The 26,141-nt window shown below is 41.1% G+C and overlaps 1 long non-coding RNA gene across 1 annotated transcript in view; it reads left to right on the forward strand.

Moving 5' to 3' along the window:
• Window positions 1–11,971: 11,971 nt before the first annotated feature.
• LOC126175511 (uncharacterized) overlaps window positions 11,972–26,141 on the forward strand; it is a 50,269-nt gene continuing 36,099 nt past the window's right edge. Inside the window, exon 1 of the long non-coding RNA XR_007535581.1 lies at window positions 11,972–12,203. This is a non-coding gene — a long non-coding RNA (uncharacterized LOC126175511). The remainder of the gene's footprint in view (window positions 12,204–26,141) is intronic.

Consider the following 26,141-nt stretch of genomic DNA (forward strand, 5'->3'; position numbering starts at 1 on the left):
GTGAAAGTGTTTCTCAAATGAAAATGTTTGTGTGACGTTTCGTTAGTCTTTTCCGTCTTGTGATGTTAAGAATGAATAAATCTGATGTCATTTAGATCACAACTTTTCACTGTGTTCTGATTAACATTACCTTTGCCATTTTATTAAAATCCTGATTATAAAAGAAAGTAGCAAGCTTGCAGGCTTATCACAGTCATTCTTCGATAACATCGACATTAACATCGGAGTAAAAACCAAAGTGAAGAGGTCCCACCCAATAGACAGGGCAGGTAGGCAACGTTACAAAAAAAATGGCTCTGAGCACTATGGGACTCAACTGCTGTGGTCATAAGTCCCCTAGAACTTAGAACTACTTAAACCTAACTAACCTAAGGACAGCACACAACACCCAGCCATCACGAGGCAGAGAAAATCCCTGACCCCGCCGGGAATCGAACCCGGGAACCCGGGCGTAGAAAGCGAGAACGCTACCGCACGACCACGATATGCGGGCGGCAACGTTACATTTGGTGGCGTGTCTGGCATGATTGTTCAGTTACTAGACTATCCTCACTGTCGAAATTGAAGTGAACAATGAAACTTCTGGGTGCATCACCTGAATCGTTGTGGCTATAGTTAATTAGCGCCAATTAGTCCAAGTTAGAGTAACTGTCGCAATGTAATTAAGAGGAAACTGTTGTAATATATTCTACTAAGTTTCGTGCAGTGTCTACTATTGTTGGGTAGGTGTTGTGGGAGCTTTTTACCGACTGAAGGAGTTTTTGTGGCGTTACTGACCTTCAGCCACATCTTTAATTGCAGTAGATCCCACACCACTACAGAGGCATCGCTGTGAGCGCGACCTCAACTTCGGACGAGTCAACGCTTTGGTCAACACATCGCTGTGAGCGCTATCTCGCGAGTGCCGAGACGCACTTGAGCCATGTCATTACGGCTGGAGGAGCTGCTGAGTAGAAAAAAAATTAAGTATGAAGTTCATTTACTGTGTTATAAAAGTGCACCGTGTCGTATGTCTATGGTAGTATTCTGTAGATGCTGTAACTCTTTGGCCCGGTAAGGACGTGTCTTAAATAGAAGTTAGGGAAATTAGTTTATAGTAACTGGTAAGATGTTTGCAACATGGAAAAGTCAGGGAACGTTATTTTACAAAATTAATAAAGGAAGCAAAAGGCTTGATAAAGCAATGGTAGGAGGAAGCCAAAGACTTGATCTATATCTACATCTACGTGGTTACTCTGCAATTCACACTTAAGTGCCTGTCAAGGAACCATTTTAATACTACTTCTCTATCATTCCACTCTCAAATGGCGCGTAGGAAAAAGGAACACCTAAATGTTTCCGTTCGAGCTCAGATTTCTCATATTTTATTATAATGATCATTTGTCCCTATGTAGGTGGGTGACAACAAAATATTTACGCATTTGGAAGAGAAAGTTGGTGATCGAAATTTCGTAAATTGATCTTGCCGCAAAGAAAACCGCCTTTGTTTCAGTGACTGCCACCCCAACTCGCGTATCATGTCAGTGACACTCCCACCGCTATTGTGCGATAACGTGAAAGGAGCTGGCCTTCTTTGTAATTCTTCGATGTCCTCCGTCAATCCTACCTGGTAAGGATTAGAGATGGGGGATCCGCTCCTGAACTGATTCATAGAGTTGAATCTTTCAAAGGAGTGAACAATCAATGATTCAGAAAAAAAGAACGGTAGCTCCAGACGTTTCCCACAGCAGAGAGAGAGAGAGAGAGAGAGAGAGAGAGAGAGAGCCGGAGCATATCAGCGGGGCCTCTGCGGGTCAGAGCACACTGCACACCACACAGCACATCCAGCGCCGGCCTCTGCCCTGCTTCTTCCTTGGCTGCCTGCATTGTGCAGTGCCCCATTGGATTTTGTGTTTCACATATGCCGTGCCGTCTCTGTGGTTCCTCTGCCACGTGCAGTGTCTGGCGCAGCTTAACTTAGCAACGCACACTGTCGGCGATCGTTTCAGTCGCACGTCCTGCCCTCTGGGCAGTTGATGCGAGCAACAGGACAGAGAGCCTCCTAGCGGAGAACATAAGAACTACTTGCAACAACCTGCTCGCAAGAGAACGGACGATTTGTCTCAGAGCGGGTGACTGGTGGCCATTCACCACTCCCCCCACCCTCGGAACTCGCCCACTCAACGCTCACCCCACCGTTCTCGACTCTAGCCAGAGCGTTGAGCAAAGCAACTCTGGTCTCTGCGGTCTTAGCTCATGCAGTAATACAGCTCGCGGCTCGACCTGCTTGACTCAGCGCCTCTGCATTGGAGTTTGTCTCTACTGGATATTGTTCTTCGTAGTAAAACCGCTATGTATATTACATTATTATGTTATGTATATATCATTTGTTTTTATTTTATTTTTATTTGTTTAAACTGATCAGATTAGGTCCCTGACGACTCCTCTTACTATAGAATTTTTATTATGGACACTCGAATTTACGCTTTAATTATGAGGGAACTGATAAACGTATCACAAAATGTGATACACCAATATTTCCCTTGTTTTATTCTGCGTAAGGCTATATGCAGCACTTTAGTATTACAGTCCAATTTATATATATATATTTTTCTTATTCTGGTTCGGATTTTGGGATTTTAGGCGTCTTTGGAAGGATACGTTCACTTTAAAAATATATGGCTTGCGATGTATTTTTACGAGGTTAATGAAATTTTAATACATTATAGCCAAATATATTGTTAATGTAAATCTCAAGTTACAACGTTTTCCGATCACCCAAAAAACCACGATAGTGCAAAATAAATCAATAATCAAAAACTTTGTCATATCGTGGAAATTTCAATAAACAATACAAAATTCTTACTCATTATCTGTGTTACTTCAAAAAAATAGGATCAAATAATATCAAAATACACGTATAGTACTGGGAATAAACCAAGTTTAAAGGGCAATGTGCCTTCCATTTATTTTCTATTGTGAATGAGTGGTGAGTCATGAAAAAGAGCTAGTTCATTTCAGTTCTGATCCGATCTCTGAAAAGAACAGTTTTGCCCATCTCTAGTAAGGATCCCATAGCGTGCAGCAATATTCCAGCAGAGAACGGACAAGTGTAATGTAGGCTCTCTCTTTAGTGGGTTTGTCGCATCTTCTAAGTGTTGTGCCAACAAAGCGCAGTCTTTGTTTCGACTTCCCCACAATATTATCTATGTGGTCTTTCCAATTTAAGTTGCCCGTAGTTGTAATTCCTAGGTACTTAGTCGAATTGACAGCCCTTATATTTGTGAAATTTATTGTGTAGGCCTACCCAAAATTTATGGGATGTCTTTTAGTACCCATGTGGATGACTTGGCATGTTTCTTTGTTTAGTGCTAATTGCCACTTCCGTATCATACAGAAATTCGCTCTACATAATTTTGTAATTGGAATTGATCGTCTGATGATTTTACTAGACGGTAAATTACAGCGTCATCTGCAAACTATCTAAAGGGGCTGCTCAGATTAGCACCTTGATCATTTATGTAAATCAGGAACAGCAGAGGGCCTATGACACTATCTTGCGGAATGCCAGCTATCACTTCTGTTCTACTCGATGATTTACGGTTTATCACTACGAACTGTGACGTCTCTGAGAAGAAATCACGAATCCAGTCACACAACTGAGACGATACTCCATATGCACGCTATTTGATTAATAGTCGCTTGTGAGGGACGGTATCAAAAGCCTTCCGGAGATCTAGGAATATGGAATCGATCTGAGATCCCTTGCCGACAACACTTATTACTTCACGAGAATAAAGAGCTAGCTGTGTTACAAAAGACCGATATTTTCTGAATCCGTATTGGTTATGTATCAATAAGTCATTTTCTTCAAGGTGATTCATAATGTTCCGCTACAGTATATGCTCCAAAATCCTACTGCAAATTGAGGTCAGTGATACGGGTCTGTAATTCAGTAGGTTACTCCTATTTCCTTTCTTGAGTATCGGTGTGATCTGTGCTATTTTCCAGTCTTTAGAAACAGCGTGGAGAAGCGAAAAAAGGTAGATAGGCAGCCAAAAGCTTGATAATGGAAAATCAGGAGGGAGCGCTAAGAGATAGAGAAACGTTTAGTGACCTGATGAAAGAAGTTATTGAGGTTGATAATCATGAATTGTTAAAGAATGAGTTGTCTGAAAACAAAAATACCATGACCTACCGCTCCTCCTGATGAACTGGAGAAGATGAAAGATGAAGAGTATAAGTGATGGGGTTATTTTTGAAGGATTTATCTGAACAGTTGCCAGAAGGTCACAAACGAATAAAGGGAAAGTTAAATGGATATTAACGTCTTTGAGTGACTCAGTCTATTTCAGGCGACAGAGAAGTCAGACTTGGGTGACAGGCAAATTTAAATCTTTAAGGTATCCATTGTCTAATTAAGTGTTACAGTGAAAACACCCCATTCTACTTGTGAGTGAAGGAAGAGGCTGCCCTATGAACCAGCCTCAGCTCCTAATAGTCAAACTATAAATTCACTCAGTAGTAGTAATAATAATGAAACAGTTCAAGTGTCAGTGAGATCGCATGTCAATTATGACCATGTGTGTAAGTCGGATGTTAACTGTTGGGATCAAGAATTGATGTAGTCATTTCCAGAAGTTAAACATAGAGGTTCGGTACGTCCAGTTATTTTTCTTAAGTCTTCCCAGGAAGCTCTGCCCTTTTCATGGGACAGACAGAAAGACAGCGGATTTATTCTGAGTCATTTAGTGGAGGTTGCATCCCAGTGGGCTACTACATTTAGTAGAGATTTTAACTTTGAGGCTATCAGAAAAAGTGAGGGAATGTTTGCTAGGTGAAAAGTGGAGTCAGGTACAGTCTATATTAGAGCTCTTAGATCAACTGGATTATTTGCAAGAGTACAAAGAGAAATTTGAGGCAAGAGTAGTGAACTGAGTAGACACAAAAGGATAACCTAATGGAAAGAATCAGCAAAACATGACGTTCTTTGGTCGTAATAATCATAACAGTCAGATTAATTGACTGAATAATCACAGTAATAATCATAATGATAGTTATTGTAATGATTATTCAAAGTTGGACTCATGGAGTAGAATCACTGATGGGAGATATTGGTGCAGATGTGAGGAAGAGAAGAGAAATATACCACCTAATGGTCAGGGTAATGTTGGCAGAAATGAAAGAAGGAATACTGGTAGATATATAATAATAATAATAATAATAATAATGGGAATAGCCAGGACGATAACGGAGCAGTTATTCAAGAGATAACAGAACCAAGTCAACTCAGCCCTATGCCAAGTTGTTCCCATCCCAATGTTCATAAATACAATAGTACTTTATTGAGGTTTAGAGATCAAGAAAATCTGAGTGATGAGTTGTTGTTAGAGAAGGAACACCTATCGAAGGATATGTCAACACTAATAGTGTCATGGACAGTAGTTAACCAGGAATTGGATCTTTTGATTGGCAATGACTGTGTGGTTGGTTCACTGTCGAAGGTGATATGGAAAAGCAACAACACCAAGTGGAAGTGTCCTTTGTTTCCTTATAAATGTATAAGTGATAGGTGTATAATGGACGAAAAGTAAAAAAAAAGTCGAAGATGTAGAGTTGCCGACATTTACAATTTCAGATGTTAGGTCACAGTATTCAGTGTTAATAGTTCTGGATATTAACTTGCCTATTTTATTAGGTATGGGTTGGTTAGCGTCATATGAGGTGCTGTTACGTGTCCCAAATGAAAGGATGCGGATAATGGCTGAGAATTGTCAATGGAGGATGAAGCTAAATAAAAGTAGGAAGATTCAGGAATCTGACGATGGTGTTAAGCGCCGGAATGCCCAGCTAAATAGGAAGAAGAAAGGTAAAAAAGCTGAAGAAGGCTTCCGTGAGGGACAGAACAACACCTTCCAGCTCCTTTGGGAAGAGATGGTCACAGAGAAATGCTGGGAATGCAGTGGGTTAACTACGAGCGTTATTTGGAAAGTAATGAACGATCGGTCGCGAAATGGAAAATACTGTGAAAATTTGATGAAGCGTTGCACAGATGTGTTGGGCACACTGTCTACTACGCCCGTCGATCGCATCATGTTGCTGTTTTCAGTTCTGAGCTCACAGTGAAAAGACAAAGATTGCTAGAAAGTAGCGTCTCCCGCCAAGTATGAGGGCCTGGCGAAATATTTCGTCTGAAACTATGCAATCCACATAACATAACTGTCACGCAGTTCGTTCTACATGACAGTTCTCGGCCACACACTGCAGGGACCATGAAGATGCTGCTGCGGCGTTTTCGATGGGAAGTGTTTGATCACCCACAATACAGCCTGTAATTGGCTACCACTGAGGGAATTAAAAAGTTGGTACAACGCTGCAATAGATGTCTAAGTCTGAGCGGCGACTGTGTAGAGAAGTAGCTGGAAGGTGTAGTAACCGTTGCAAATAAAACAGTTTTGATTTTCACTGTGGTTTCCATTTCGCGACCTCTCGTTCCTTACCTTCCGAATAGCCCTCGTATGTCATGGAGAAAGCAATTAAAAGTGGTATTATTGCGAAGGAGGACAGCTTTTGATGAGAGCCTGGGAATATGGACGTAGATTGATAATTAAAGAACATGTGCCTCTTTTGATGTCGCCATAACCTATTGCACTGAATATTCATGATAAAGTAAAGAAATAAATTAATAGTAGAATGTTAAGTTGGGATATAATTAAAACATATTAATTGATAAACAATACCAATGAGGTGATTAGAAAACTTAATGTGACGCTAGGGTGGTACTGGATGCAGGAACAGTTAATAAGATTACTGAAATGGAATGGTACCGGCCTCTTCTGAAGAAGAGAGGTTGCTCTGATACACTAACGCCAATTATTTAAGCTCTATCGATTTGATGGCTAGCTACTGGCTAGTTTCTCTTGCTGAAGAGACAGTGAAGTATACAGGTTTCTTAATTTCATGGACGGCAATACCAATTCAAGGTGCTCCCTACGGGGTTAAATGCATTTGTAGTGGAATTTATTCGAATTCTCGATTTGATTTCAGGGAATGATTTTCTAGGCTGTATGTTTGTGTGTATAGGCAATCTGCTATCAGTGTCTAAAATGTTGGAAGAACTCACTGAATTAATCGAAAAGGAGTTACATTAAATGACGCAGAAGGGAGTTACAGAAAAATTTTAGACATCTAATTTTGGCTGTAGATAAATAAAATACCCTGTGCATTTGGTAAGTTGGAAGGATATTACACAACACCTAAATAAAATATAGACAGATCTGAATGTTCCATGCCTCGACATGCGAAGCAGTTGAAGTTTTATTTGGGTCTCGTGAGATTATATCGTTACTATGTCTCAAGTCAGGTTATGAATTTTAATCATTTGAAAGCACTGCAGGAACTGAAGTCCCCTTATGTATGGCTTATGTATGGAATGAAAATGCCAAATTGAGTGGGAGAGTATTAAAAGAGAATTATGCAAGGCACCTATTCTAGGACACGATAGCTTAAGTGAGGAATTTTGTGTAGTGGTAGATGTGTCCAGATACAGGCACCAGTAGAATGCTAACCCCTTGTGGAAGAAATTACTGTACTACAGAGAAAGCAACTTTGGCTGTAGTATGGGTAGTGATGAAATTTAAGTATATGTTCTATGGACACAAACTGGTGGTGTGTTTTGATCACTGACCACTCAAGTTTTTGATGACTAGTAAACAGTTGCACAGTCCATTGGTGTGATGAACCTTGTTCTTGAGTATGATATAGAGCTCTGATATAAAAGGGGCGACGCGAACAAGGTACCAGACGCTTTACAGAGGTTTGAATGGATGTGGAATTTGCTGTATAAAGTAGTATGCGCCTAAATTAGTGTGGTATATTCATCAGGTGTGTGGTCGTTTTGGGTCAAGAAATGTTTAGCCCATGTAGAACATATGATTACTGCAAAGGCATAAGCTGGTGTGTTAGAAAACTTACCCAAATGTTGGATCTGTCAACAAAAAATTGTATGTAAAAGAGTAAGGTCCAAGGTTACCCCACTGTCCATTTGTGGTTTTTGGATGTAAGTGCCATCGACACTTCTGGCCTGATACCTCATGGAACTAGAGGTGTAACCTACTAGTCGTCATACTGGAGGTATGGTCCAAATTCGTAAAATTGTGCCCCATTAAGGTGGCAATGGACAAGGCCAAGATAAGTTTCTTCCTCAAGAAATATTTTTCCACAGTAGGAAAACTGAAGAAGCTGATATCGGCTAATGGACCACAATATGTAGAACAAGAATTTAAGGACTTTCTGAGTAAACAAGGAGTACAACATTTGTTAATAGCGTTGTACCACCGACAAGAAAATTCATCAGCAAGGATGATGAGAGAATTAGGGAGTTTAGGTAGGGCCTTATATGCCAAGAGGAGTACTAAGTGGACCGCTTTCTAGTAGATGGATATTCATTGACATTCCACACGATAGTACAGGGTCGCTCTGAAGGAAATAGTGTGGGTCAAATAAAGGGGGACCGGCTGATGGATAAAATAGACTATCCTTCCAAAGCAGCTAATTGGTATAAAAAGACTAGAAGAATTCATACCTCAGGGTTAGAGAGAGTTGCCAAATGGAGATGTGATAGAATCAATCGAGGAGCAAATAACTTGTGTGTACAAATAGATCGAGTTCTCTTTTGGAGCCACTGGAAGAGCAAGAAAAGTCACAAGCAAATGAAGAAGCTTCTATATTTGTATGATGATCAGATTTAGATCAAATCACTGACTGACTCCACAACTGTATTTTTGAAAGAAGTAGGATCCTACCGAGGTATATGTAAATTTCACAAGGGCGATATTCGCCAGTACGTGGTATCCTGTGCTTTCGTTAATGACCAGGGACTAGGAAATAACCTAACTATGAGAAAGAGGTAGGCGATTTAAGACTGAGTAATGTGTGAGAGATTTGAAGAGATAATTTATACCAGAAGGAGGCATTGTTGGCAAACAATGAGGAACAGACAAGTGTGTCATGTAATAGTGTATGGTCTATCACAGAAAGAGAGTTAGAATGTGGTAGGACACAGGAGGTAAGAAATCGGCATAAAAAGGAACCGAAAAATACGACAGTGCTAGTTAGAAGATATGGAGACAGAAAGATACTGAGTGCCTGCCAAGAGGAAGTAAATTTTTAAATACCAAACAAGAGGGATCAAAGCGAAAAAAGTTTGACATTGAAACTAGACGGCCAACAGACTACCAAAAAGGTGACAATGTAGGTGTGGGCCGGAAAGAACTATCTGCACTTACTGATGCCACTGGACGCATAAGGAGTGAACCTGTGCCCCAAGCTAGTTTACAAGTATTTTGTGGTTTTAAGTCATGGAATTATTCCTTTATCGGTTAGCTTGTAAATGTTTTAGTTTTCTAATTCAAAAATGTATATAACCAGTAATGGTTAAGCTTTGTAGTTCTTGGACGTGGGAAAGACAGTTGTTGTAGGTGATTACTGAGTTATCAGGCCAGTTGTTGTAACAAATTTGCTTGCCTAGAATAACCGAATAAGGTTTCTTAGAAAGAAAGACGAGCAGGAACCGGGTGCAAATTTGCTATTAAGTATTAACAGAAGCCACACAAGAGCGTGAAAACGAGGTTAAAGTAGTAGAGCTGTCAATTTCTTGGACTTTATCAAATGAACCTATATGGTTCAAGAGACCTTTTCAAGTCTTGAACATCTATGCTGCATAGATGCAGACTGAAATTAAGCTTTAAAATTTGTATCAACGCCTTGAAGCGACTTCGTATCTTGGCTTTGGCAAAAGTTTCATTTGTCCCTTCAGATTGCACATACACTCTTGAATTTAGGAAGATATGAGAAAAGAGTGAAAAGTACATAGTTATGACCCGCTGGAAGATGGTAGCTCTTGTCTTGGCTATGGCAGTTGACAGTTGACCAGGAGGTGGAAAATCCCGTTTAAAAGGTGGTAGAGGCTTAGGTTACCATCAGCAGCCAGAGAAAGAAGTTGAGCGCACGAAATTATTTGGATGTTGTAATCATCCAGGCTCCACCCTAATGTCTTATTTATAAGAGAAGGAAATATGGTTTATGGTAAAAGTAAGGGTAAGGAGGACATTGTATCCAATGAATTGACAGATTTGTTCAAGGAAGAAGTACGTCCTGGCTTTGCAAATATGCGAAGGCGAGAATGGGGCTCTGTACTGTGTGGTTTATTTGTCGCATCCACCCTTTCAACGTCACATAAACGAACGTAAATAACTATAGTGATTCGTGTAAAATATTATTTAATTGGATATCTCAGCATTCGTATGTTACTTTGTTGTAGAAAACCAGTACGACGATGGCTGCGCGTTGCTAACTATGCAGCATAGCAGAGAGAGTGCGGCGGCTGCAACTGATTCCAAAGACCGTCCACCATCATCCCAACCTGGGAGATAAATGAAGCTGCGACAGCCATCCCTTACAGTGATTTTATTACTGTGAAATTGCAAAATAATAGAGAGATAGTCAGTCCGCTCTTGGCCACGATACAAGTCAGATCGTCTTATTTGGAGAACCTTTGTGGGGAACTACTCGTCTCGATGAAAAAAATCAAACCGCGCGTGGAGACTGCGTTTAGCACGCTGTACATTAGCACACTGGCTCGGAATTTTCAAGAATTACAAGGAAATAGCTTCCGGGTCTTTGTAATCAGGTAACTTATTTCGTCAGGGCTTTAGCATTCACTAGAGAGATCTGTTTAAGCGACAGTGTTAATAATTAAATTATGAGTGACAGGTTTCCTCATGGTAAAGAACTGAAAGAAAAGAACAAGAATTGTGTTTGAATTATCGATAATTAACTGCATGGCAATCTCGAAGAGCACAGGTACGTTAATCTTATATGACTAAGAGGATTATCATGAAGGTTCCACTCGTAGTATCTGAAGTGTGATAATTTGTTGTACGCCACATACAAAGGCAGTAATAACAGATATTTCAGCGAATTTTGCTTCTTTGAAATTGCTAGTAAACTTCTTTCGCGTTGGATTATTTAGAACTAGTGGGCATTGAGAAATACGTATGATTCAAGAGCGTCCTCTATCGTACAAATTACATAGCCTGATTAATACCAAAACCAAAACTCACGTAAAAACGTAAGACATTTTATAATCCTTAGCTAGTCCCATCTTAGGACTGTTAAACTGTCTCTGTATGTACTGGTGCTGTGGCTTAGGTCGAGTGCTTATCGGTCATTGTTTGGTGGTATCGACAATAACATTCGAGTACGGTACATCTTGTGGCAGTACTAAAGCGAAACAGAGTGTAGAGCTGTCCCTCAATACACAGGGCATGCGATCACGTTACAGGTCTACAATCTTGGTTTGTAAATTCAGTGGTATCGCAAACTCCAACGATTATATAAGTGTAAAGTGCACCAGGTCCTACATGGATATCCTACTGGGCACTGTAGACTGGAAAGATCCTAATTAACATGTAAATGTGTCCCCTGTTTTATAGTCTGTTCAATACCTGACTTGCTCCCTGAAACTGTTTTCTTCTAAAATGATCAGTTAGTCACACATCCCCGTGTCCTCAAGTTAGTCCACTTCTTTTACTAACCACATTTTAAGTCATCTGAGAACATCTAGCCTGACTTACAGAATTTTGGATTGACAGCGTGAATTGCGCATGGACATCCCAAATGACCGCGCAAATTCCTTTACACCCATGATAAAATGTTCCCTGTTATGAACTTCATAAATTGCGTCATTGATTGTGAAATAGTAATTATTCGTCTCCAGCAGACAGCATTCCGCATTGCAGGTTAAGAGCTAGCGAAAGACATTGGGACATGCAGATACAGTGAACATGGCAAAAAATGTTAGATGTACAGAAGGAAAGGAGCTTGCGTAAAACTCGTGACATCATTATTTGGGAGCCGGTTCTCAAGAAACTGTTTAGCAGCGATTGCGTAACTGTTGATTCACCTTGGATTACAGTTTGGAGGACGTGAAAGTCAGCAGAATTACATAGACGTGTCACTTTAGCTGCAGACGCCGCCGAAGAATGATGTGGATATATGTATTGTGTATCACTTTAACTGTACAGGCGGTTTTCGCTGGTCCACAGTCAACAGAAACTACAACCTTGATGTCTCTTGGACATGGTATCGACGTACCAACGAAATGTCATTCCGGGTACGTCAACGTCAACGGGAATTGCGTGAAGACTTTCAAGCTACCAACGGTATGATTGAAGCGATTTCACGCATTTACATGTATCATATTTAAAACTAACCCGTCGTGTAGATTTCTTTATGTAACTAATGTACTAATAATTCTCGTAGGTAAGGAACTTTTTCTATGCTCTGTCCTTCTATTCCATTTTTTTGTGCATTACACAGTGTCTTTTAAACCGACATCATATGACATACGCAAGTACTGCAAGGTTCTTTATTATGTGCTCAAGTCATGTGCTTTGAGAAAAAGCGTCGCCAATGTAATCTCTGCTCTACTTCTTTACCCTTATGTTTAGCTACTAATACATGCTATCGCATTAAATATGGCCTCTTGTAGATGAGATCCCGGAGTCGATTACGTGGTTAAAACTTAATATGTGGTGCAGCTAAGGTATTTTTCTTGAAACAATCACGTTCTCGCTCTTAAATGATTACTCCTTTTCAGTGTATTATCTATAGTAGAGAAGTATTTCGAAGAAAAAACAAATTTAGTGAGTAACTGTATACCGGTCTGCAACTCTGCCTAAAATGTAACACGTCTGTATAGGTATCTGAATGCTTCATGCCTGTATACCTATACCTTTTGAGCAGGAGCAGATCCAAAAGTTAGCTACATGATCTACTGACTTCGAAGGTATAGCTCCCAGAGTTTCATTCTGGTATTGTGTTCACGAATGTGATTACAATAGGAGTTGGCAAAAATTAAATTTCGACAAGAGAATGAATATACTACGAAGCTGTTGCAAATATTTCCAGCTCTATCAATAGTGATGCAGACCTACATTTGGCTCTAAATAACGGACACAAAAACGTTGTAATTGTTGGGTACTGAGTGTAACTGCTCCGTCAGCTAAATTTTAAGGAAAAGTATTGAGGGCAAGTATTGAATCTCAGCTGAAAATAATGAAATGACATAATTGTCTTAGGGCTAGAATACCATGCGTAGACATGTTCTTTATTCTTAAGCAACTAAGCACTGGATATACAAAAGTTACATTTGTAATTCATTCCCCTACAATAAGAACAAGATTATACGGCATCATCTAAATTGTAGAGAGTAATGGAGACACATGGTACATATATCCATAATGCACTAATTCTGTGATGAGCACTGAGCACATATAAATACGAGTAAATTTAAGGCACATACAGAGTATTCAATTCTTGTAATGGATTAATGTCATGATAAGCTTACATAAATAAAATATTAACAAAATTAAGCCACATACAGGGTTTCAAAGTCACATTCCTGCATATAGGAGGTTCAGACAATTTTGTTGTCCTTTATCACCATTGCTCAGAATACACACTTGTGAAACTTTGAAAACTTTTCTGGATTATACAGTCCAACAGTAGTCCAACGTGGACCGGTCGTTCTAGCCTAAGAGTGTGAAAACGCTGAATATATAGTCAGTAAACTTACTGAGGTTGGTCTCAGCAGAGACACATCGAACACAAAACTTTTGGTAGTTGGGGTAGTTGTAGAAGTATCGGTAATAAAGATAGGAAACGCGAAAAATGATAGGAAATTAAAACATAGTGACATGAAAACTATGCCTAATAACAATGCTGATATCAAGGATCTCTTGCGTCCTACCCCCACGCCTGGCTGTCACGTTTTACAACCTGCTTCTGGAAGGGTGAAACTCTAGCACAGGTGTCAGTAACTGTTCGAGGTCGTGGTCAGAGACAACACTTGCTCAAGAACCAGTTACGTACTCAGCATAAACATAGACAACCCGCACCTCAAGAGCGAATCCAGTGTCATCAGCTAGTATAAATGACGTCAGCATTCCCCTTCCCCCACTACATATTAGGCAACATGGCTCACTACCCCTGCACTTAAGGCCACGGTAGCATTCACCTTCCACAAGGTGGGGATAGCAGTGAATGGATGTTGAGCCGTTCCCTCTGAGGCACCTTAGAAGCCCATTGAGCACAGCGACGAAGGGTGTCGTACTTTTAGCCGCCAGTGAGGGTGTCGTGCTTTTAGCTGCCAGTGATTCTGGCAGACACTCCTAAAGTTAATGACGTCTAGATGGAATTGCTGGCCGGGTTTCTGGCACCTCTCTCTTTTAGGTGTACCACTAGGCACTTTCACCTTGTGCTCCTATTAAAGGGGCGGGTGAGGGATTTGCTACCCGCACCTGTCAATAATGGCGTAACAACGAAGAATGAAGAAACAACGTTGCTGGCAGCCATGGGACTGGTCATGGTGGGCATCGACAGGGTGCGTCCACACCTTATATACTGGAGAGAGCCTATGTTTTCTGAAGCAACAAGGTAAGGCGGCTGCCACTTCTGTCAATTATATGAACGACATTACCGTGTCAGTGTTGTGCAGAAGTGTGAAGCAATGTTCCTTCAGACAAACATGCATGTCCAAAGGAACAGGCTTGTGCTGACAACATCCATTATGAAATACATCGAATATATTCTCAGTTACGAATATGAGCAACCATCAGCTGTGTAATGGAATGAAGAGGATGAAAATCTGTGCCAGACTGGGATTCGAACCTGAATTTTCCGCTTATCGCCTTGCCATTAGCCTATATGAATATCGTTCGTGGCCAGACCCAATCTCCTGTATGTCGTCAACCATGTATCTACAACCAGCACTCATACATCCATTATGTATATTCCTGTGGAATGCATCCATTTTATTTCAAAGTCATTGGCTGGCGTCGGTGGATAAATAGGATGTTGCAAATCCTGTGTTGTTATGAAGTACAATGCAATATTCCTTCAGCCATGCATGCATGTTTGAAGAAACAGGCATTGTGGTAATTACAGCCTTTATGAAATACATGAGCTGTATATACAGCTGCGAGCATGGACATGCATACATGTCTGAAGGAACATTCCCTTCTGAGCACCGCAAGCACAGCATTATCGTAATTATCCACCGATATGGGCAAGCGACTTTCAGTTACAATGTCTCCCCCATACAGGAATATACGAGTAAATAATGGATGTGAGAGTGCTCGTTGTAGACATATGTTTTACAACATATGGAAGACTGGGTCTGACGTGAAGGGCGCTCAAATTACCTAATGGTAAGGCAACTGCTCGTGATAAGGAGGAAAACGTGATATGACTCCCATTACAGTACAAATATTCATTATACAGCATTATACAGCTGATGGTTGTCCACATTGGCAGTTGAGAATACATTTCATGTATTTCATAAAGTCTCAACAGTGCCTGTTCATTCGGATCTGCATGCATATCTAAAGGAACGTTTCATCGTACTTTTGAACAAGACAGGCATTGCAATGTCATACTTATGCACTGACACCAGGCAGCAGACATGTCTCCTCTGTACTGGAATATACATAATGGATGTTCGAGTGCTGGTTGTAAACAGATTGTTGATGACATAGGGAAGTTTAGGTCTGTCCGTGAGTCATGCATGGGTAGCCTAACGGTCAGGTGACCGCTCACAATAAACGGGAAATCAGGGCTGGTGTCCCAGTCCGGCACAAAATTTTGATTGCCGTCATTCCGAAATGCAACTAATAGTTTTCCATATTCCAAGTAAACGTTTGCGTATTTAGAGGTATTCTATTTTTCAGATTACTCTCTTGGTACATTACTTGTCCCATTGACCTTTTTGCTTGGGTGTTATTTCGGTTAGGTTAGCTCTTCGGACGTTAGAGCTCTCGCTGATGACAAACTGGAACGGCCCAGACAAAATACTCATAACCAACAGGACGTTTAAACCTGCTCATCCTTATTTTCCTCAAAGTTGCCCATTGAATGTGAGGGTCTTACAAAGGCTGAAGTCGGATACAGTGGCAAAGACTATAGTGGTAAACTGTGGAAACGTTCGTCATAAAAGCGCACTGATCTCCTTGAATGTGCCCAACACTTCCGGTTGAAACATGAAAACTATTTTGTGACGTGACTTCTTCGCATGCATTTACCCGAAACACGTGCAAATATTTTCAGCTGTCTCCACTGCCAGCATTCATCTATTGAATCCATAGAGAACAAAATATCAAAAATTGTAGATTCCTTTTTTCCATTCCACACTCCATGCTCACCTTTAAACATATAAAACATTCAATAACTCTCTGCAACAGTAATTCTAGGACAAATACAGACTGACATTTAGTAAATTTGGCTGTTGCAACATATATGACAATACGTTACAATAACCTCCATTAACTTCAGCACACACAAACCTCTTTACAAGGTAAATTTTGCATTCATTAGTACATAAAATATTTTAATGTTCTCCTCCTCATAATCTGCATAACTTATGGTCATCATGCTGTTGCGTACACAATTGTAGGACACAACATGTGGTTTTAAAAAATAGAGAGGGATGTATGAACTTCACGTTAACACGTTTACCACTGGATCACCAATGCGTGCAGTACTGTTTCAGCTCAAATTTAAAGCAACTCTTCCTGTAGAAATCTCCACGTCTTACAGTTTTGCCAGATCTTACAGGTGGCCGTTACGTGATTTTATTTCAGCAATTACATAATCAAATCAAAAGATAGTAGCTGAGGCAGCTGGTAGCAGAGTACTTGTGGAGTGTATATGGAGGTTTTTTAGACTAGGTGGTATTTTGACGTCTCTGATGAACACTCGCCAGTCGATGCGCAGAGCGAATTTGGACCACATACAAAGTAAAGACGCTTTGACTGTCAAAACTGTAACAGTAAAATGTTTGTAACAAAATTCCTGAATTTACTACCCTCCAGCAAAGATATATCGGAACCGAGAACTGGCTGGAAAACGAACCAGAAAAAACTGAAATATTTAGTGAGGCATGAAACGTTTATTTAAAGGACAGACTGGACGCCATAGGATGGGTGTGTTCATTGCTGTCGACATAAATATTGTGTCAGTTGAGTTCGAAATTATGTCTCACTGTGAATTTACCAGGATGCGAGTAGCAGGCCTACCAGAACTAAAATTAAGCATCCGATGTTTTTCGCGGCCACGCGATTGCAGCGTAACTATCGTAGAATCATTCAAAGGAAGTGTGCGGTCAGTGGCACAGAAGTACCCAGATCATCCAGTGTTAGCTGGCGGCGACATTAATAGAGATTTGGACATCTATTTACTCACTACATGTTTTACAGAAACGGTTCTCGGAGTACGGAAGCAGACAAACCAAGCGTACCTACAAGCATGTAAAGTTGCGCAACGGATTTAACTAACAAGATATGAAGAGTGACTCTGTCACTTATAAATACCATCTTGATGTAGTGTTTAGAAACAGTACCTAACCGACAACAACAAACAGTTACATCACGGTGAATATCACAAAACCAGAGCATATCCCAAGGTTTGTTCAGTGATTTTCTAGGATATTCACACTATATTTTTGCCCCTAAGCTCTTCCAAACTAACTATTGCATCTGAACATTATTAATGTAAAACAGCACAAAGCAATAAAAATTGATGGTGAAAGAAAAATTCTCTCTTCCGAAAGAATGTAATTCTGCACTATACAAATTTATTTTAAGTCTTTACCCATTTAAATCAAGATGAAACAGTGGCGCAATCGTCCAACGGACGTATAAAAAGAAAGTCACTCTAAACTAATACTAGCAATGATCTGCCTAGTTCAGATCTGTTTCTCGAAGTGCGATCTGTGAGATAAATGCGAAATGAATGACATCACCTCTGTATGAAACTCTAGAAGAAACCGCTCCTAAACAATTGATTTGATTGTGGAGATGAAGAACACAATTTACTTTGCATCACTACAATGACAGGGTGAATCGGAATATCATCATGAAGACAACGTGGGGGCGAAACGAAGTGACGATTCTCGAAGAAATCTGCGCCGTCGGAAAAGCTGCAGCCCTTCAGAATATTCTAAATGCTAAAATAGAAGACCATGGGCAGCAGACGGCGGTCCACAATTTACTAAATCTGAATGCTGTTTTGTAGGTTCTCTCGACGCAACAGTTGCGAGACGTGATCTCAGAACGTCGAAATTCAGGAAAGTCTCGACTTGAGTGTATACCAGCAGAAGTGCTCTAAAGATCGACATATGTTGCGTAATAAACGAGATCTCTCAGTGAAGTTCGAAATCGTTGTAGTTTACAAGTACAATGGACTAATTACTCGCAAAACTACAAGGTCGCTTAAGAGCAAAAGAGAGCAAGTCCATCCGTGATCAAGAAGGGCTGAAGTGCAAGACATCGGTTCCTCATGGGCGTCCGGATGGAAGACCCTCTCCGAACTAGGACTGTTAGCAGCATATCGATACATCGACAATAATTTTTTCAGCAAATATCGATATGGGCCTTTGTCGCACCATGGTTGCTGAGGATTGGGTTGGGTTGTTGGGGAGGAAGAGCCAAACAGCGAGGTCATCGGTCTCATCGGAATAGGGAAGGACAGGGAAAGAAGTGCCCTTTTAAAGGAACCATAACGGAATTTGCCTCGAGCGATTTAGGGAAATCACGGAAAACGTGAATCAGGATGGGCGGACGCGCGATTGAATCGCCGTCCTCCCGAATGCGAGTCCAGTGTGCTAAACACTGCACCACCTCGCTCGGTCATACTCGTATATGGGCGATACCGTTTGCACCGATATATCGATATAGAAATGGCGATACCGAGTGCCAATATTTTTATTTTATATTTTGTTCGCAATTTTCAGTAAACAGCCGCGTGGGGTAGCTGCGAGGTCTCAGAGGCCAGGTCACAGTCCGCGCGGCTTCCCCGCCGAGGGTTCGAGTCCTCCCTCGGGGAATGAGTGTGGTGTGTTGACCTTAGCGTAAGTAAGTTTAAGTTAGCTCAAGTAGTGTGTAAGCTTAGGGACCTATGAGCTCAGCAGTTTGGTCTCATAAGACCTTACCACAAGTTTCCAATGTTTTTTTTCAGTAATTATTTGACATTGGCTTTTGAAATTGTGGCGGAACACAATTTTGCTTTCACTGTGTGAAGGGCTTTTACTATTTTTTGAGCTTCCATCTCGTCTAGTCTTTTTCATTGAGGGGTGAAGCAAGTATAGCTGACAGAAAGAAGTCCGATTCCACTGGTAGGTTGCGGTGTGAATGGAATAACAAGATTTCCGATGTAAAGAAACAGTACACCAGTTACGTTAAGAGGCAATTTTTATCGCAAGTAGTGTACTGTTTCTTCAAACCAGAGTTTTTAAAAAACAGCTACTGAAAACGATGGATATAAATCTAAATGAGAAGATTGACCTTTGCGGTTGGCGGAGGCATGTCAGAGGAAATGCTGACGTAATCGGTCCTCGGCGCTACCAAAAGAAACTGCAATGTTTAACTTCACCACGCAATTTTGACGCTACAAGGGAACATTCATCGTTTTCCTTTGAATTCTTGCTCTAAGGGGGATAAGCAAGCTGCTTGCTTGTTAATGTACGGGGGACCCATTGCATACCATTTATGGTGCCACTTACACGCAGTAACCCCTGTTAGCAAAGTGGTCATCGCCAAGCGGGAAAATTCATCGTTTTCCTTTCAATTCTTGCTCTAAGGGGGATAAGTAGGCTGCTTGCTTGTTAATGTACGGGATATCTAATAATAAATGAATACCTAAATGTACTCCAGTCCGGAACCGAGCTGCTGCTACGGTCTCAGGTTCGAATCCTGCCTCGGGCATGGATGTGTGTGATGTCCTTAGGTTACTTAAGTTTAAGTAGTTCTAAGTCTAGAAGACTGATGACCTCAGATGTTAAGTCCCATAGTGCTTAGAGCCATATGAACCATTTGAATCTAATGCTCAAAAAACCGGCAGTGCATGTACAATGTACAGCCGATATTTTTATAGGCCGGTACGCCGATATTTTTTGCGTCGATATAACGATACTTTTTCCGGTATATCGAAGGCCTGAAACTGTTCTTAAATATCGATATATCGGATTCCTGATATTTTAAAAAATATTAACTGTCCTACCATGAACACTGCTGGTTCTCCGGAAAACCTCTGGTGTCATCTGCCATAATTGCGGGTAGCGAATCATAATCACTGAATTCCCTATACATTCACCCTCTCTGCTCATTTTTCTGACAGCCGAGCAACAACCGACTTTAGTTTGGCTTTTTGCGTCCAAAATTCCAGAATTTATCCCTACTGTGCCATTTGCACAAAATTTCACCAACCGAAGACCACTCAGTGGAAAATTCTGGGTAAGCAGCCCGGCATACGTGACCGCCAAGCCAATGGCTGTAGACGCAACTGTGTCGATGAGGACATTCCGGACTCCCTCTGTATTATTCAACAAGATTTCCAGACGTGACTGAGCTCAGGTGCACATGATGTGTACCACCTCGTGATCCAGCCTGTGAGGTCACCGACCGCTCTAACATGAAAGGTCGCCGGCCGGTGTGGCCGAGCGGTTCTAGGCGCTTCAGTCTGGAACCGCGAGACCGCTACGGTCGCAGGTTCGAATCCTGCCTCGGGCATGGATGTGTGTGATGTCCTCAGGTTAGTTAGGATTTAGTAGTTCTAAGTTCTAGGAGACTGATGAACTCAGATGTTAAGAACCATAGTGCTCAGAGCCATTTGAACCATGAAAGTTCCCCGAGTCTACCTGCGTGTGGCTGTGAGACCTTCGGCAGTAAGCTGGACTGGCAAACCACCTTTGGAAGCTGTGTCGGCACATCCCCACACTACTCGCCACTTCCGCGCTGGTGAAGGCTGCTTGCACGCATACTGTCACACCTACGTCCCATTTCTGTCTCTTATTCCACTGAGCTCACAGTCTTTGCTAGTGAAACCAATCACCCATCATGCAATGCATATTGAGAATTAATGGAAAACAGTAGCTTACGATGTTAGTTCCATTCAAATGGTCTCAGAACGGTAGAGAACCTGTCAAATATTTCCTATTTTCAGATTAATCACGTAGCAATGGGTGGAAATTAAATCATTGTGATGTGACACCTTACAATGTTGCAGCTGGAAAGAGGCTTGACCTAATATACAGATTCACTATACAGACATGGATCAATGATCAAGATATCATCATAAAGATGATAGTTACTGAAGTTAATATATCCATCAAAAAGCGCAGAAGAATGTTTATTAGAGAAAGATCAGATATGCAGTTAGTAGCATCGCACTTAGGCAACGAATGGACATCATTTAGTTGCAGCATGATGGACGTAGAGGAATTTTTGGCAAAGTTTAACCGGACTGTAAATGAACTATGGAGAAATATGTGCCGAGGAAGTGGATTAACAACGAAAAGACACACAACGGTTTAATAATAACATTCGGAAAATGCTGGCGCAGTAGAGATCGTTGCATTATCGGTTCAAAATAGAACGCAAAATTTTCGACAGGCATACAGCGGTAGAAATTCTTGCGCCTTTAAGAAGATCGGGGGGCAACGCAAACAACTAGTTCCACCATCAAACCGTAGCTAAAGACACTGCCGCGATCCCGAGAAAATTCTCTTCCTACGCAAAATCGGTGAGACGGTAGCAGACTTCTATCCAGTCGATCAATCTGGTCTGGCTATAGAAGATAGCAAAAGGAGAGTTGATGTTAAAAATTTCGAATTTAAGAAATTATTCACGCAGGAGGAGCGTACAAATATACCATTGTTTGACCGTCGCACTGTCTCCCGTGTGGAGGACATAGGCTTCTGCGGTGTAGACAAATAACTGAATGAGTTGCTAAAAAAAAAAAAAAAAGCCACAAAGTTCGGTTGGAATTTCAGTTCAGTTTTACAGAGAGTGCGCAGCGGCCCTGGTCCCTTACTTGGCTTTATCGCAAATTTCTCGCCTTTCCGTGTGTAAGTATGGTAAAAGAACAGACTCGCATCGTTAAAGACCAGTATCATAAACATTGATGTCCTGCAGAATTCATGAACGTATTCTGAGTTTGAATATATATTAATGTCTCTGTGACAGAAAAGATTTTGTCGACAAATCTACTTGGATTTAGAAAGCATAGCTGATGGGAAATCAGCTTGGGTTTTCTCACGTGATATGCTGCGAACTACGGACGAGGATGCCAAGATTATCTTGAGGAGTGCCAAAGGCAAGTGTGATGAGACGGCTTTAATTCTGTACATCCATAAACTAGCTTAGCACCCACTGCTTCGCTCTCGTAGACTATACGGCGCGTTTTGTTTTTATTTAATCGAAATTCCACTCCTTTAGGAGTTGAATTTGCAGGAACAATGAAACACGTGAAACTTCCTGGCAGATTAAAACTGTGTGCCCGACCGAGACTCGAACTCGGGACCTTTGCCTTTCGCGGGCAAGTGCTCTACCATCTGAGCTACCGAAGCACGACTCACGGCCGGTACTCACAGCTTTACTTCTGGCAGTACCTCGTCTCCTACCTTCCAAACTTTACAGAAACTCTCCTGCGAACCTGCGGACCTGCGAATATCCTTTCTTTCAGGAGCGCTAGTTCTGCAACGTTCGCAGGAGAGCTTCTGTAAAGTTTGGAAGGTAGGAGACGAGGTACAGGCAGAAGTAAAGCTGTGAGTACCGGCCGTGAGTCGTGCTTCGGTAGCTCAGATGGTAGAGCACTTGCCCGCGAAAGGCAAAGGTCCCGAGTTCGAGTCTCGGTCGGGCACACAGTTTTCATCTGCCAGGAAGTTTCATATCAGCGCACACTCCGCTGCAGAGTGAAAATCTCATTCTGAATGAAACACGTATTTTTATTTTTTATTTCTAATAGAGAATTAAAATACCGAGAATTTAAATACAAGTTATAACATATGTAACTTTAAAACTCATTTAGTGGTTATTCAAAAAACTTTCATCCACTATTTGACGCACTTAGTGGGTCAATTTCCAAAAATGCAGAAAGACGTATTTTTTTTACTCTGACTGAGAAACCAAATAGCGTTGTAGTTCTAGCTTCGGAAATCCCTTAATAGTGACAAACATTCAAAAAGCGTTTCATCCCGTATTTCACCCCCTTAGGAGGGACATTTCGGAGAATCCCTTCTTAAACGATACCTGCAGTATAAGGTCCAAGCACTCTTCAAACTTAGAGTTTCTGTCATTAGCATTTTGGGCTAGGTGATGAGTCATTGAGTCACTCTGACCCTGTTTCACCCCGTTACGGCTTGAATTCCCAGAGTGAAACACGTATTTTTTCGTTTCCAACCGAGACGCCAAACACCAATTTTCAAAGTTTTACTTTTAAAAATGCTTTCGTTGTGAAATACTTTCATAAAACGTTTCACCAGCTGTTTCACACTCTTAAGAATTGAATTCCACACTTAGCGACGTGTGTGGGTTTCATTTCTAACTGAGAAGCAAAATTAAATGTTCATAGATTTAGCTTTAAAAGCAATTAGATAAAATAAAATAAAAATAAAGTAGTTAGATGGTAAAATATTTTCCTAAACAATCTCATCCCGTATTTCCCACGATTTGAAGTTCATTTTTCAAAACCAATGAAACAAGTATTTTTTTAATTTGTAACTGAGAAGTCAAACATCAATGTTCATAGCTTGAAAACTACTTCAGTAGTTCTTCAATAATGATATATTTTCAAAACAAGATTTCACCGATTATTTCGCCCCATACGATTAACTTTCCAAAAATGCTAACACAGATATTTATTTATTTCTGGCCAAGAAACCAAAAACCAATTTTCGAAGGTCTACCTTCAAAATTGTCTTAACAGTGACATTTTTCAAAACTACATTTCCTCCCCTTTTTCACACACTTAGGGTTGGAATTTAGAAAAATCCTTTTTTAAACGACGGCTACAGTATAAGTTTCTTAGTTTATCCAAATTTCAAGTTTCCATCCTTAGCGTTTTGGGGTGGGCCATGATGAGTAAGTTAGTCAGTGAGTCAGGACATAACCTTTTATATATAGGGATGATTTGGTGCACAGGGTTGGCAGCAATCTGCAGCTTTTTTCTGATAAAGCTGTGGTGTACGGGGAGATAACGTCGTTCAGCGGCAGTAGGATGATACAGGATGGCTTAGACAAAATTTCTAGTTGGTCCGATGAATGGCAGCTAGCTCTAGATATAGAAGTATATAACTTAATGCAGAAGAACTGGAAAACAATCATTCAGTATTCGATTACAGCAATTGGACTGTGCTGCTTGTCAATGTCACGTCGATTAAATGTCTAGCCGTATCGTTGCCAAACGATATGAAATGGAACGGCTGCGTATTGACTGCAGTAGGGTAGGAGAATGGTCGACTTCGGTTTGTGGGTAGAAATTTAGGAGAGTGTAGATCTATAAAGAGAGTATTGTGTAGAACACTAGTGCGACCCGTTCTTGGGTGCTGCTGGAGTATGTGGGATCCTTACTAGATCGGATTAAGACACTGTAGAATTCAAAGGCGTGCTGCTATATTTGTTACCAGTATGTTCGATGAACTCAAATGCGAATGCATCGAGGGACGGCGACCTTCCCTCAGTGAGGCACCGTTGAGAAAATTTGGATAACTGGCATTCGAGGCTGACCGCGGAACGATATCTCTGCCACTAACGCACAATTAGCTTGCGAATAAGAGAAGTCAGACATCGTACGAAGGCAAACAGGACGCTATTTTTCCTTCTCTTCATTCGCGAGTGGAACAGGAAAAGAAATGGCTAGTAGTGGAACAAGATACCCTCCACCACGCACCACAAGGTGGTCTGCGGAATGTGTATACAAATGTAAGTGTACATAGATGAATGGCAATGTGGTCGAACAATGAAACAAATATGTTGAGCAGGCTGTGAACCACGTACAGGAAGTCAAAATTCTCATCTCGAAAATCATGAGCCACCTCATGATGAGGTTTTTTTGTTTAATGACCACCATTCTTAACAGACACAGGCAGATACCTCTCTCCCCTGGTAACGCGAATTAAACAACATAGGTTAGCACCATGGTTCATACACAACAAACTCGATGTCGCTTCACTAAAAAAAAAAAAATTGGTTCAAATGGCTCTGTGCACTATGGGACTTAACTTCTGAGGTCATCAGTCTCTTAGAACTTAGAACCACTTAAACCTAACCAACCTAAGGACATCTCATACATCCATGCCCGAGGGAGGATTCGAACCTGCGACCGTAGCGGTTGCGCGGTTCCAGACTGCAGCGCCTAGAACCTCTCGGCCACCAGGCCGGCTTCGCTTCACTAACGACTGGAGGAAATTTGGTTCAAGTTGGGTTGTTACAGAGACGGAAGTCGCAGCAATTGGACTCAGTCAGCAGCAATATTCTTCGTATTATAAATTTTAATTTAATTTAATGAACCATTGGTCATGTGAGATCAATGGGCGTTAATAACATTGCATTTTTATTGGAATCTTGATAATATTGGCTCTGAACTGGGGTTCGAAATCAGATGGCCCCTTTCACGGAATGGTCCCCTTCGGGGCCATGTAATTCCGTCATTTCGATGTTTCCCCAATATTTCAAACCCCTTAATATCTGAAGGAAAGGCATGAATCTGGGTTGAATCCTTGTCCCTAACAAAAATTTACATATCATTTCAACCTGTAGCTTACTTACACCGAACTACTGATGAAAAATAATTATAATTTAAAACATCTCTTCATACATTCTCATCAATAACGGTAAAAGCCCACTCTGATCCCCGTCAGACACAGAAATCCTCATCACTTCATTTCAGGTTCAAACATTCCACTCGTAAATACTGCTGAAAAAGAATTCGATAGTTAAGATTTCCACGTGTGTAGCCATATAGACGGTATGTGCAGTGTTCGACTCCCTGTCTACACAGAACTATCCGTCGCCGGCCGCTGTGGTCGAGCGGTTATAGGCGCTTCAGTCAGGAACCATACGGCTGCTGCGGTCGCAGATCCCAATCCTGCCTCAGGCATGGATGTGTGTGATTTCCGTAGGATAGTTAGGTTTAATTAGTTCCAAGTCTAGGGGACTGATGACCTCAGATGTTACGTCCCATAGTGCTTACTGACCTTTGAACCATTTGAACTATCCGTCAAGTTTTTTCTTATTCAAACACGCGCACATGTCGCTACTGGTGACATT

Source organism: Schistocerca cancellata, chromosome 3 (genome assembly GCF_023864275.1).
Source record: "Schistocerca cancellata isolate TAMUIC-IGC-003103 chromosome 3, iqSchCanc2.1, whole genome shotgun sequence".
In the NCBI taxonomy this organism is placed as follows: Eukaryota; Metazoa; Arthropoda; class Insecta; order Orthoptera; family Acrididae; genus Schistocerca; species Schistocerca cancellata.